The sequence below is a fragment of the Ovis canadensis genome, chromosome 15 (genome assembly GCF_042477335.2).
Source record: "Ovis canadensis isolate MfBH-ARS-UI-01 breed Bighorn chromosome 15, ARS-UI_OviCan_v2, whole genome shotgun sequence".
In the NCBI taxonomy this organism is placed as follows: domain Eukaryota; kingdom Metazoa; phylum Chordata; class Mammalia; order Artiodactyla; family Bovidae; genus Ovis; species Ovis canadensis.
Genome location: NC_091259.1, coordinates 45,469,710 through 45,481,604, shown reverse-complemented (window position 1 = coordinate 45,481,604; position 11,895 = coordinate 45,469,710). Strand labels below are relative to the sequence as shown.

General features: G+C 37.4%; 1 pseudogene; it reads right to left on the bottom strand.

The window, feature by feature from the left end:
* Positions 1-9,331: 9,331 nt before the first annotated feature.
* On the bottom strand, positions 9,332-10,370 carry LOC138420063 (F-actin-capping protein subunit alpha-1-like; annotated as a pseudogene).
* Between the last annotated feature and the right edge of the window lie 1,525 nt (positions 10,371-11,895).

Genomic DNA, 11,895 nt, shown 5'->3' with positions numbered 1-11,895 from the left:
GTGTTTTTGATTCTTTGGATAAATATCCAAAAGTGGGATAGCTGAATCATAAAGCACTTATATTCTTAACTTTTTGAGGGCTATCCATACTGTTTTCTATAGTGGCTGCACTAATTTACATGTCCACCAACAGTGTATAAGGACTCCCTTTTCTCCACACTCTCACCAATACTTTCAATTTCTTGACTTTTTGATTATAGCCATTTTAACAGGCAAGAGATGATATCTAATTGTGGTTTTGATTTACATTCCTTAATAATTAAACATCTTTTCATGTTCCTGTTGATCCTCTGTATGTCTTCTTTGGAAAAATTTCTATTCAGATCCTCTGCCCATTTTTGAATCAATTATTTGTTTTTATTGTTGTTGAGTTGTATTAGTTCTTTATATAATTTGAATATAAACACCTTATGAAATTGTTTGCAGATGTCTTCTCCCATTTGGTAGGTTGTCTTTTTGGCTTTCTTTTTACTGTGCAAAAGCTTTTTAATTTGATGTAGTCCCATTTGTTTATTTTTACTTTTGTTTCCCTTGCCTGAAGAGACATATCTAGAAAGATATGGCTAAGATGCATGTCAAAGAAGGTATGTGTATTTTTTTCTACGAGTTTATAGCTTCAGGTCTTGCATTCAAGTCTTTAATCCATTCAGAGTTAATCTTTGTTTTTGATGTATGATTGTGATCTAGCTTCATTTTTTAAATTAGGTTTTACCATGACTTGAATGAACTCTCTCTCCGATTTATACAGTTCCTGTGCTTGCCATGTAATTTTTAATTTCTAAATTTGCCCCTTGATTAACCAGCTGCCAAGAAGCATACACAAGTATACTATTCATGGTGAAGTTATACACTCTATTGCAAATTAGTAGATTTTTATGAACTTAGAACATTTTACTGTGCTTCATAGCCATGGTTTTCTACTATTATGTATCATTCTTTAAGAATTTGAGGTCCACCAGTTTGGATTCATAGATAAAATTAAACCAGGAAAGGAAACCAAAATCTTGGACAGTATTGTTACTTCATGAGAGTCTGCATAAGCAGCTAGTTTTTAACCCCAGGTGCATTCTCTTACACCCCTTTCCAAAGTAGTCCTTTGAACTAGAGATAAATCAGATTCTTGGAAGAGTGAAGAGTAGTCTTTATTTTTAGTTTCTTACTGAAAACAAAGCAAAAACTAGAAAAAGATCCTTCTGTTTGGATATATGGTTTTATTTCTACCCCATCTGGTACTCTTGACTGGAAACTCCCATGGACAGAAGAGCCTGGTAGGCTGCAGTCCATGGGGTCGCTAAGAGTCGGACATGACTGAGTGACTTCACTTTGACTTTTCACTTTCATGCATTGGAGAAGGAAATGGCAACCCACTCCAGTGTTCTTGCCTGGAGATTCCCAGGGACAGCGGAGCCTGGTAGGCTGCCATCTATGGGGTCGCACAGAGTCAGACATGACTTGAAATGACTTAGCAGCAGCAGCAGCATCTAGGTAAATCTAATTCCCAAACTGACATCTATCTTTGTAGAGATGATTCAATATAGTATGCATTTCATTGAAGAGAATAGCATTTCTGCTTTGTAAATACCAACTTAAAAATTCTCAGATTTTAAACATTAATCTTGAATGAACTTTAGAAACTTTGTTGTTATTGTTAATACTCTATGTGGTTTAATTAGAGGAATTAGGATCAATGAGTGAAAATGATTTGAAGATTGTTCTCAGGCTTAAATTCAGTTGCAAATATGGCTTAAGCTGTGTTGATCACAACAGACTATCCATAAACTGAACTCTGGCTATGACAAGCTGTGTTGAATCAAATGATACACTTACAAATAGCTTTTAATTTTAAACATTTAATAAACAGGGTGAGGAATCCAGTACAGAGTGGGTTGCATCAACCAGGAAGCCTGGGGGTGCTCTTTTTATTGAATGCTTGGTATATGATGTAAAGGAAAGTTAATGGCAGAAAAATCTTCATACCAGCAAGATGCTTTGAGTATCTTATTATATCTAAATGTGATAAAAAATTATGATAGCCCATTAATTACACATTCAGAAGAAAGCCATATTGTTCAGTGGAAAAACCCATTTCCTGGAATTGGAATTACTGTTAGATATATTTTTTAATGGATTTTATTTTCAACAATGAAAAAAGCTTTTTGTTTGTTTCTGATTATACAAGTAATGGGATTAATGGGAAAGATGGTGGTCTAAGTGTTCATTTATCCATGCCTAATGTTTACTGAAAAGAAGCAGGAGAATGAACTAAGAAAAAGAAAACTTCATTAGTGCTGAAACTAGAGCAGGCTTCATCTTCATGATATAATGTCTGGATAAAGGATGCCAAGAAAGGAACATGATTCTCCTGCTCAAGAGTATCGTGGGCTGGGCTGAGGGAGTGGGTGGAGATGATGCAAAACTCCTGTGGTACTTCTCACTAGAAGAGCAGATACCTGTGGTATGAGTGGGCTGCAGGAAGGACAGCAAACATCTTCTTTGGAGTGGAGGGGATGCTGGAAGAGAACCATATGACTAAATAGTATCATTCTGTTGTTCTGACCTAACTTCCTAAGCCGTCTATGGGGTCTCACAGAGTCGGACACGACTGAAGTGACTTAGCAGCAACTTCCTAAGCAGTAGAAATCTACAGATGAACCTTCATTGAAGGTAGACCAGAAAAACAGTCTTCCCTGATGGCTCAGATGGTAAAGAGTCTGCCTGCAACGCACTCTTTACCCTGGTTCAGGAAGATCCCCTGGAGAAGGAAATGGCAATCCACTCCAGTATTCTTGCCTGGGAAATCCCATGGACAGAGGAGCCTAGCAGGCTATAGTCCATGGGGTCACAAAGAGTCGGACAGGAGTGAGAGACTAATACTTTCATTTTTTCACAAATTTAAATGTACTCTAATCCTTTAAAGAGAAGTCTCAATGTTGAAAATAGATTCTATATCAGAAGCAATAAAATAAATATACATTTTAGGAGTGCCCTCCATAGAATAGGTAATATTCTACGAAATGGATAATAATGAAAGATTTTTAATAAATTCAGAAAGAAAATACAATTTTCTTTCCCAGACTTACATAGACGCAGACCCCTACCCACCCACACACCTATTTGCCATAGGTAGCTAAGTAATAGAAGAGGGAATATTTACTGTAAAATCCATCCATTTAGTTCAAGTGCTGATCGAAAGATTAGTATATTGATGAATAAATAGGGAGGAAAGTCAAGTAGATTCTATCCATATTAATCTGGAACAAATATTAGACTTATATTATGAGATAAATGTGCAGGAAAATACCAGCTTGTGAATAAAAATTTTATAGCAAAAAAGATTAAAGGGACATTTATGCAAAAGGACAAAAATGCATTTTGGTACATTTACTGTAGGGAGCAGAGAAAATTTCAACTGTAACCATTTTGTGCTTGTGGTTTCAAGCAGGAGATTGTACAATAGTGTGAAATGAAAAAGCTACTAGAAAAACTAAGAAAAGAAAAAAAGGAAGATAAAGATCAACTTCTAGACAAATATTATACCAATGTTAATTTCCTGTTTTTGATAATTGTACTGTTTATGTAAGTTGTTAACACATGTATTACTGACAAACAATGTGTCTAGAGTACTGGGAATAGTAGGTACTCCATAAATATTTGTTGAATGAATGAATCAATTTCATCCATAATGGTGTGCCACAGTAGTAAAGAATGATCATTAGAATTATACAGGAAGCTATTTAAAAGTACATAAATCTAGGTTCCACCTCATATCTATTTAATTAGAATCTCTGAGAAAGTGACAGAAGTTGATAACACAATAGTAATAAGAGACTTCAACATATCTTAGTTCTTGACAGATTTTGTAATTAAGAAAAATCCATAGAAAATCTTAATCATACAATTAAGAAGCTTAACCTAACATTTTTAAAGCTCTGGAATTTTTCTTCAGAATATAGCTTATATTAAAGACTCTCAAGGATTAAAAGATATTCCTTTTTTGAAAAATTAATTAATTTTTATTGGAGTATAGCTGATTACAATATTGTTTTAGTTTTGAGTGTATAACACAGTGAGTCAGTTATACATATACCTATATCCGCTCTTTTAGCCACTCTGTTAGATTCTTTACTCATATATGCCCTTACAGAGTACTGAGTAGAGCTCCCTGTGCTACACAGTAGGTTATTAGCTATATACTTTATATACAGTACTGTGTATATATCAATCCCTGTCTTTCAATTTATGCTTACCCTATGGTGACCATAAGTTTGTTTCCTACATCTATAACTCTATTTCTGTTTTGTAGATAAGTTCATTTTTACCCTTTTTAAAGATTCTACACATAAGCAATATCATATGATATCTGTCTTTCTCTGACTTACTTCACTCAGTAGGACAATCTCTAGGTCCATCCACGTTGCTGCAGATGGTATTATTTAGTTCCCTTTTATGGCTGAGTAATATTCAATTGTGCATGTGTGTGTATCTATCTATCTATCTATATATACTACGTCTTCATTATCCATTCCTCTATCAGTGGACACTTTGGTTGCTTCCGTGTCTTAGGTATTGTAAATCATGCTTCAGTGAGCATTGGGCTGCATGTATCTTTTAGAATTATGGTTTTCTCTGGGTATATATGGAGTGGAATCACTGGGTCATATGGTAGCTCTGTTTTCAGTTCTTTAAGGAGCCTCCATACTGTTCTACACAGTGGCTGTACTCATTTACATTTCCACCGACAGTGTTGGAGGGTTCCCTTTGCTCCACATCCTCTCCAGCATTTATAGTTTATACATTTTTGGATGAGCAGAGGAGCTCAACAGACATTTCTCCAAAGAAAACATACAGATGGCCAAAAAGCACATGAAAAGATGCTCAGCATCACTAATTATTCAGTTCAGTTCAGTCGCTCAGCCGTGTCTGACTCTTTGCGAACCCATGAATTGCAGCATGCCAGGCTTCCCTGAGAAATGCAAATCAAACTATAAAGAGATACAGTTCTGATACTTGTTATATAGTTATTGATTCAACAAATGCAGTATTTTCAATACCCTTAAGTAAGGAGTATCACAAGCAGTTTTCATTCATTTGGGATGAACAATCAGTCCATATTTATGAATTTATTCTATGATCTGTGACTGCCCTCTGTCACAATATAGGAATCCAAAGAGTGTGATCATCTGGACATTGCACAGAAGATCACGTTGGTTTGATATATTGATGACATCACATTATTTAGCCCTAATGAGCAGGAAATAGTAAATGTTCCAAATGCCTGTCACTGCAGATGGTGACTGCAGCCATGAAATTAAAAAATGCTTACTCCTTGGAAGGAAAGTTATGACCAACCTAGACAGCATATTAAAAAGCAGAGACATTACTTTGCCAACAAAAGTCCATCTAGTCAAGGCTATGGTTTTTCCAGTGGTCATGTATAGACATGAGAGTTGGACTATAAAGAAAGCTGAGTGCCAAAGAATTGATGCTTTTGAACTGTGGTGTTGGAGAAGACTCTTGAGAGTCCCTTGGACTGCAAGGAGATACAACCAGTCCATCCTAAAGGAGATGGGTCCTAGGTGTTCATTGGAAGGACTGATGTTGAAGCTGAAACTCCAATACTTTGGCCACCAGATGTGAAGAGCTGACTCATTGGAAAAGACCCTGATGCTGGGAAAGATTGAGGGCAGGAGGAGAAGGGGACAACAGAGGATGAGATGGTTGGATGGCATCAATGGACATGGGTTTGGGTGGACTCCTGAGAAAAAAATGAAGAAAGAAAAAAGTTAGGAAGTCTTGTGAATGGGATGGAATTGAATTTGGACTGACTGGGCAGACACAATGTCACTGAAATGTGAAGGACTAAAAGGAAAAGAAAGAGCATGTCCTGAGGCTACCTGGGGGAGGGGTGCCAGGTGGAATGGCCACAATATGCACCGGGCGGAGGTGGGAGTTTGTGGAGATAACTAGCAGGGCTGATAAGAACTTTGACATGTTGCAGGCAAAGGACACCTATAGAAGGTTTTGAGCAGAGAAGTGACGTGAGTGCTCTATATTTTAACAGTGCACAGAACAGACAAAGTTCCTGCTCTTGTGAAACTTTTATTCTAGCAGAGGAGGCCTACAGTAACAAAATATAATAAATAAAATCTAGAGAATGAAATGTGATACGTGATACAGATGTGATAAGAGAGAATGAGGCAGAGCAAGAGGACTTTCTGGCTGCAACATGGAAAACAAGTTGTTGAGGGGCCCTGGGGAGGGTGTGAGGGTGGATGCAAGGAGAGAAGTTAGAGGTTATGATAGTAGTCATGGCAGGAAGTGCTGAGAGTGAATGGCAGCAATGGAGAACAAGGGCCATGGCAGATTCAGGGCATATTTAGGAGGCAGAGTCAACTGGAACTTACTGCTGGATTGGATATATGGTGTGTATGAGAGAAAGAATTCCAGGCTGACTCCAGGGGTTTTGGGCTGAGCTACTGGAAGGATGGAGTTGTTATTAACTAGGATGGAAAGACCATGAGAGGAGCAGGTTTTGGGGAAACTATGGGAGCTTGCTTGCTTTGAGCCCGTTTGCAAGGCCATAGAGATGTTGAGGGGGAAGTAAAAGTTGGTGTGAACTTTTCCTTTTCAGCTCATACTTTATCTTGAAAGATACTTTCTCACTGGGAGAAAGTTTTATTATATATAGTTTGATTACTTGGGCTCAAATCTGACGCTAAGACTCACTATCCCTGTGCACCCTGTGCACCAGTTAGCTGGTGGCAGAGTTAGGGTTCAATTCCGGGCAACTTGGCTCCAGAATCCAGGTGTTTTTGGACTCTCAAAACTCTCAGAACATGTTAAATATGGTTATCATTTCCCTGGGTTTTTTTTCCTTGTATCAGGGCATCAATTCTTAATCTGAATTAATTCTTAATCATGCTTAAAATTCACTTAGAGTCTGATATTTGTCAATTGTACTTCTAAGGAGTATTGTTACTTTCTATATACTTTGTAAAGTGTAATTTCTAATTGCACTAGGAATGACCTATCTTTGCACTGGCCAGGCCCTGTGGTTTCTTGCCTTTCTCTAACTTGAGCACTCTGTCTTGTGTATCTAGGTGATCAGCATTCTGCCAGTTACAGTGACAACACAGGGATTCAGTTCTGCCTGCCTTAGTGGGAAGAGTTGATTCCTGGTTGAGATTCGATCTCCCATGACTGCTGCCACGTGGGGGCATTCTTGTTTTATCATTTCGTGTTCATTCTTATGTGGACAATAGTTGAATAGTTGGGTTCACTTATGTTATATCACACACATCATTCATACATTGCAAATATTATTTGTAACAGTTGTTTATAAGCTCTCCACCCAGGACCTTGTTTGGTAAAATATGATATTTTAATAATTAGGAAAATCTTTTTTGACAATCAAGTAACTTTTATTTTATCTTTACTTATTCCTTCTTTGATGCTTTTTTCTTTTATGTAGATATGAGTTGCTTACCTGTATTATTTTCCTTCTAAAGAAATTTCTTTTAACATTTCTTGTAAGGCAGGTCTATTGGCAACAAGTTTCCTCAATTTTATTTATTTATTAAAATATTTATATTTACTTATTTATTTGACTGTGATGGGTCTTAGTTGTGGCACATGGGATCTTCAATACTGATTGTGGCATGTGAGATCTTTAGTTATGGTATGTGAACTCTTAGTTGCAGCATGTGGGATCTAGTTCCCTGACCAGGGATTGAACCCAGGCCCCTGGCATTGGGAATATAGTATCTTAGCCACTGGATCACTAGGGAAGTCCCCTTAAATTTTAATTTGTCTGAGAAAGTCTTTATATTGCCTTCACTTTTGGAGAATAATTTCAAAGGGTACAGAAGTCTAGGTTGATGGGATTTTTTTTTTCTTTTTCCCTTAACACTAAATAGTTCATTTCCCTCTCTTCTTGCTTGCATGGGTTCTGAGGAAAAGTCAGGTGTAATTTTCATCTTTTTCCTCTATAGGTAAGATGCTTTTTTAAACTCTGGCTTCTTTATCTTTGATTTTCTGTAGTTGAAAATTATGTGTCTACTTATAGGGGTTTCTTTGTTGTTATTATTTGGTTGGTTGGTTTTTTTTTTTTTACAAGTAATACAAATATATTTTATTTGAAATAAACAAAAATGCTAACACAAATCAACAGGTCACTTAAAAATAAACTCTTGCTTGACTGTATTACTCAGCAAAAACAAAGCCAAAACACAAACAGCCTTCTTTTTTGACGTGTGTTTGGAGGAAGACACTACTCGGTTTTTAAAAAACTGACCTTCCCTTAAGGCCTGGTCATAGAAGTGTAAACAATGTAAATGAATCCACCATTACCAGTTGTCATATCATATCTATGTCACCTGTGTATTCTGAGATCATACCTGTACCTGCCAATAAACCTGGGAAGGGTTGCTATATCACAGTTATATTTGAGTTGGCAGGCAGGATGGAGGAATAGTAATTTGGAATAAGTATTACATCCTATTTAGAACAAATCACTAGTATTCCCTTAAATAACAGGTTACAATTGAAAGATACTGCCTTAAAGTTATCCTTTTCACTTTGGTTCATTTTTAGTTTTTTGTTTGTGATTAACATAGTTGTTTGATTCATTCACTTATAGTACAATCCTGCCACAAAGTATTAAAGCAAAAGATACCTATTATTCCTTCAACATCTGCATTTCTTCAAGTTTTATACTTTACTATACCCCTAGTATGTCAGCAGTTTTTGAATATTAAAAAAACAGTAATAAAAATGGATAACACTCTTCTAAAAATGCACATCTATAACTATAATGGTACTAGGTGGGAAGGAGACAATGAAGGAAAGGGAAAAAGCAAACATGTCGATGTAGGGAATGTGGTTCAAGTCTTTGGATTTAAAAACAACTTCCCCAGAGAAGTTAGCTATGATGGAATTTCCAGAAAACTTCCTTGGCCTCCAAAATGAACCTGAAAAGCCCCAATCCAAACATATGAAACTACAGTTAAGAGATGTTATAAATGATGATCAAAGCAACTGGAGGGAGAAGGATGAATGTGTCTTCCATTCAGCTACAGTTTGCAGAACAGCCTCTTTAGCTGTTGGTTAATTAGTAAAAACCACTGAACAGCAGAAGTACTTTGAAGGATGGGGTGGAAAAGTATTGAATATATTACCTGTCTATGTCAGTAACAGGGCTTCATGGCTAGGAAAATGTTCTAAACAGTAAAATGACTCCAGGGTAGATATCTCTCTCCATCATTAAATGTGGCAGAATTAAAAAAGAAAAATTTACAAGTAGATATAGTGAAAACAAAATTACAAGGCAGAAAACACAAAAGAATCAAGACAGTGCTCTAGGTTCAACAGTATTCCATTAGACTAGAAAACCTGTTAACTTTTGAAAGCCCTAGCAAAATATCACTCTTGTTTATAAATCACTTATTTATCATATGACCACACGTTGAATCCTTTCTTTCCATGTACTGAAGAATCCTACATTCAGCCTTTAAGTATTCTGCATTTCTTTGCCAATCTTGTAGCTGAGTATCTTGTTCCAGTCAACTTTGGTGTGGGGAACAGGAAGTTGCCGGTGCAAGGCTTTGAATGTGGTGTCTGACATCGTTTGATAGTTTTCACTAATTGCTGTCTGGTACTCATTTTCTGCATATGCTCTATGATTTTAATAAACTCCTTGGCAGTCTGGGCTTCATTCAAAACAGTTACTGAATCCTGTACATCTTTATGACTAACCAACTGAACATTGCCATCTTCATAATAGTGAACCTGAATCTTAAGTACTCCAACCACCTGGGCTGTAGATGGTGTGATGGTGAACTTCCATTCTGATCTGCAGCAACCATTCCAGAAGTTTTTAGGCTGAAACTGGTGGCTTTCAATACATGCAATAATGGTCTGTTGCCCATCTATAGTTTTAGCATAAACAGTACAAAAGCCGTTGGAATACATACATAGGCCCTTAAAGCGTTGTCACAGGATTCTCTCCAAGACTTCAGACCTCCGTCTACTTCTTCTGGCTGGGGGTCACTTGCTTTTTTCCATAAGTGATCAAACTTAAAGGAAATTTTGTTTCTTGGATCTAAAAATCTGCTATTACCCAGGTCACCGTGTTCTGTAATTGAGACCTGATCTTCATATCCTTCTATCTTCACAGGCATGAACTGATCCATGTTATACTGGGCAAATGCATGTGCTGCCCCTTCCCTGAGGAGATTATCATTATTAAGTAGTAGCCAGATATTGTTGAACACTTCATTGAATTCCCCTGGCGGTGCATGAGTGATAAATTTAGCAGCTATGCATACCTTCTCCTCATCCGACACCCGATCCTCGAAGTCAGCCATCTTGGGCTGCTCCCTGGATTTTGTTTTTTGCATTTATTCTGCTTGATATTCTCTTAGCTTTGTGGATCTATGGTTTGCTGTCTAACATTAATTCATAGTAAGTCTCAGTCATTATTGTTTCAAATATATCTTCTTTCCCTTTCTCTTTCTCTTCTTCTAATATTTTTATTACACATATGTTACACCTTTTGTAGCTGTCCCCTAGTCCTTGGATATTTACTTTGTTTTTTTTTTTTTTGCTTTTCTGTTTTGGAGGTTTCTGTTGACATAGCCATGATTCTAAGATTCTTTCCTCAGCCATAGCCAGTTTACTAAGATCATTAAAGGCATATTTCATTTTATTACAATGTTTTATATCTCCAACATTTCTTTTTGATTCTTTTCACCTCTCTACTTAAATGTCTCACTATTCTTGCACGCTATCTACTTTATCTGTTAGTTCAGTTCAGTTACTCAGTCATGTCAGACTCTTTGTGACCCCATGGACTGCAGCATGCCAGGCCTCCCTGTCCCTCACAACTCCCGGAGTTTACACAAACTCATGTCCACTGAGTTGGTGATGCCATCCAACCATCTCATCCTCTGTCATCCCCTTCTCCTCCTGCCTTCAATCTTTCCCAGCGTCAGGGTCTTTTCAAATGAGTCAGTTCTTCACATCAGGTAGCCAAAATATTGGAGTTTCAGCTTCAACATCAGTCATTCCAATCAGTATTCAGGACTGATTTCCTTTAGGATGGACTGGTTGGATCTCCTTGCAGTCCAAGAGACTCTCAAGAGTCATCTCCAACACCACAGTTCAAAACCATCAATTCTGCACTCAGCTTTCTTTATAGTCCAACTGTCATATCCATACATGACTACTGGAAAAACCATAGCCTTGACTAGATGGACCTTTGTTGGCAAAGTAATGTTCTGCTTTTTAATATGCTGTCTAGGTTGGTCATAACTTTTCTTCCAAGGAGTAAGTGTCTTAATTTCATGGCTGCAATCACCATCTGCAGTGATTTTGGAGCCCAGAAAATAAAGTCTGTCACTTCTTCCCCATCTATTTCCCATGAAGTGATGGGACCAGATGCCATGATCTTTGTTTTCTGAATGTTGAGTTTTAAGCCAACTTTTTCACTCTCCTCTTTCATCAAGAGGCTCTTTTGTTCTTCTTTACTTTCTGCCATAAGGGTGGTGTCATCTGCATGCTGCTGCTGCTGCTGCTGCTGCTAAGTCGCTTCAGTTATGTCCGACTCTATGCGACCCCATAGACGGCAGCCCACCATATCTGAGGTTATTGATATTTCTTCTGATAATCTTGATTTCAGCTTGTGCTTCATCCAGCCTGGTGTTTCTCATAATGGACTCTGCATAAAAGTGAAATAAGCAGGGTGACAATATACAGTCTTGACTTACTCCTTTCCCTATTTGAAACCAGTCTGTTGTTCCATGTCCAGTTCTAACTGTTGCTTCCTGACCTGCATGCAGATTTGTCAAGAGGGAGGTCATTCCCATCTTTTTATGAATTTTCCAGGCATCGAGCAAG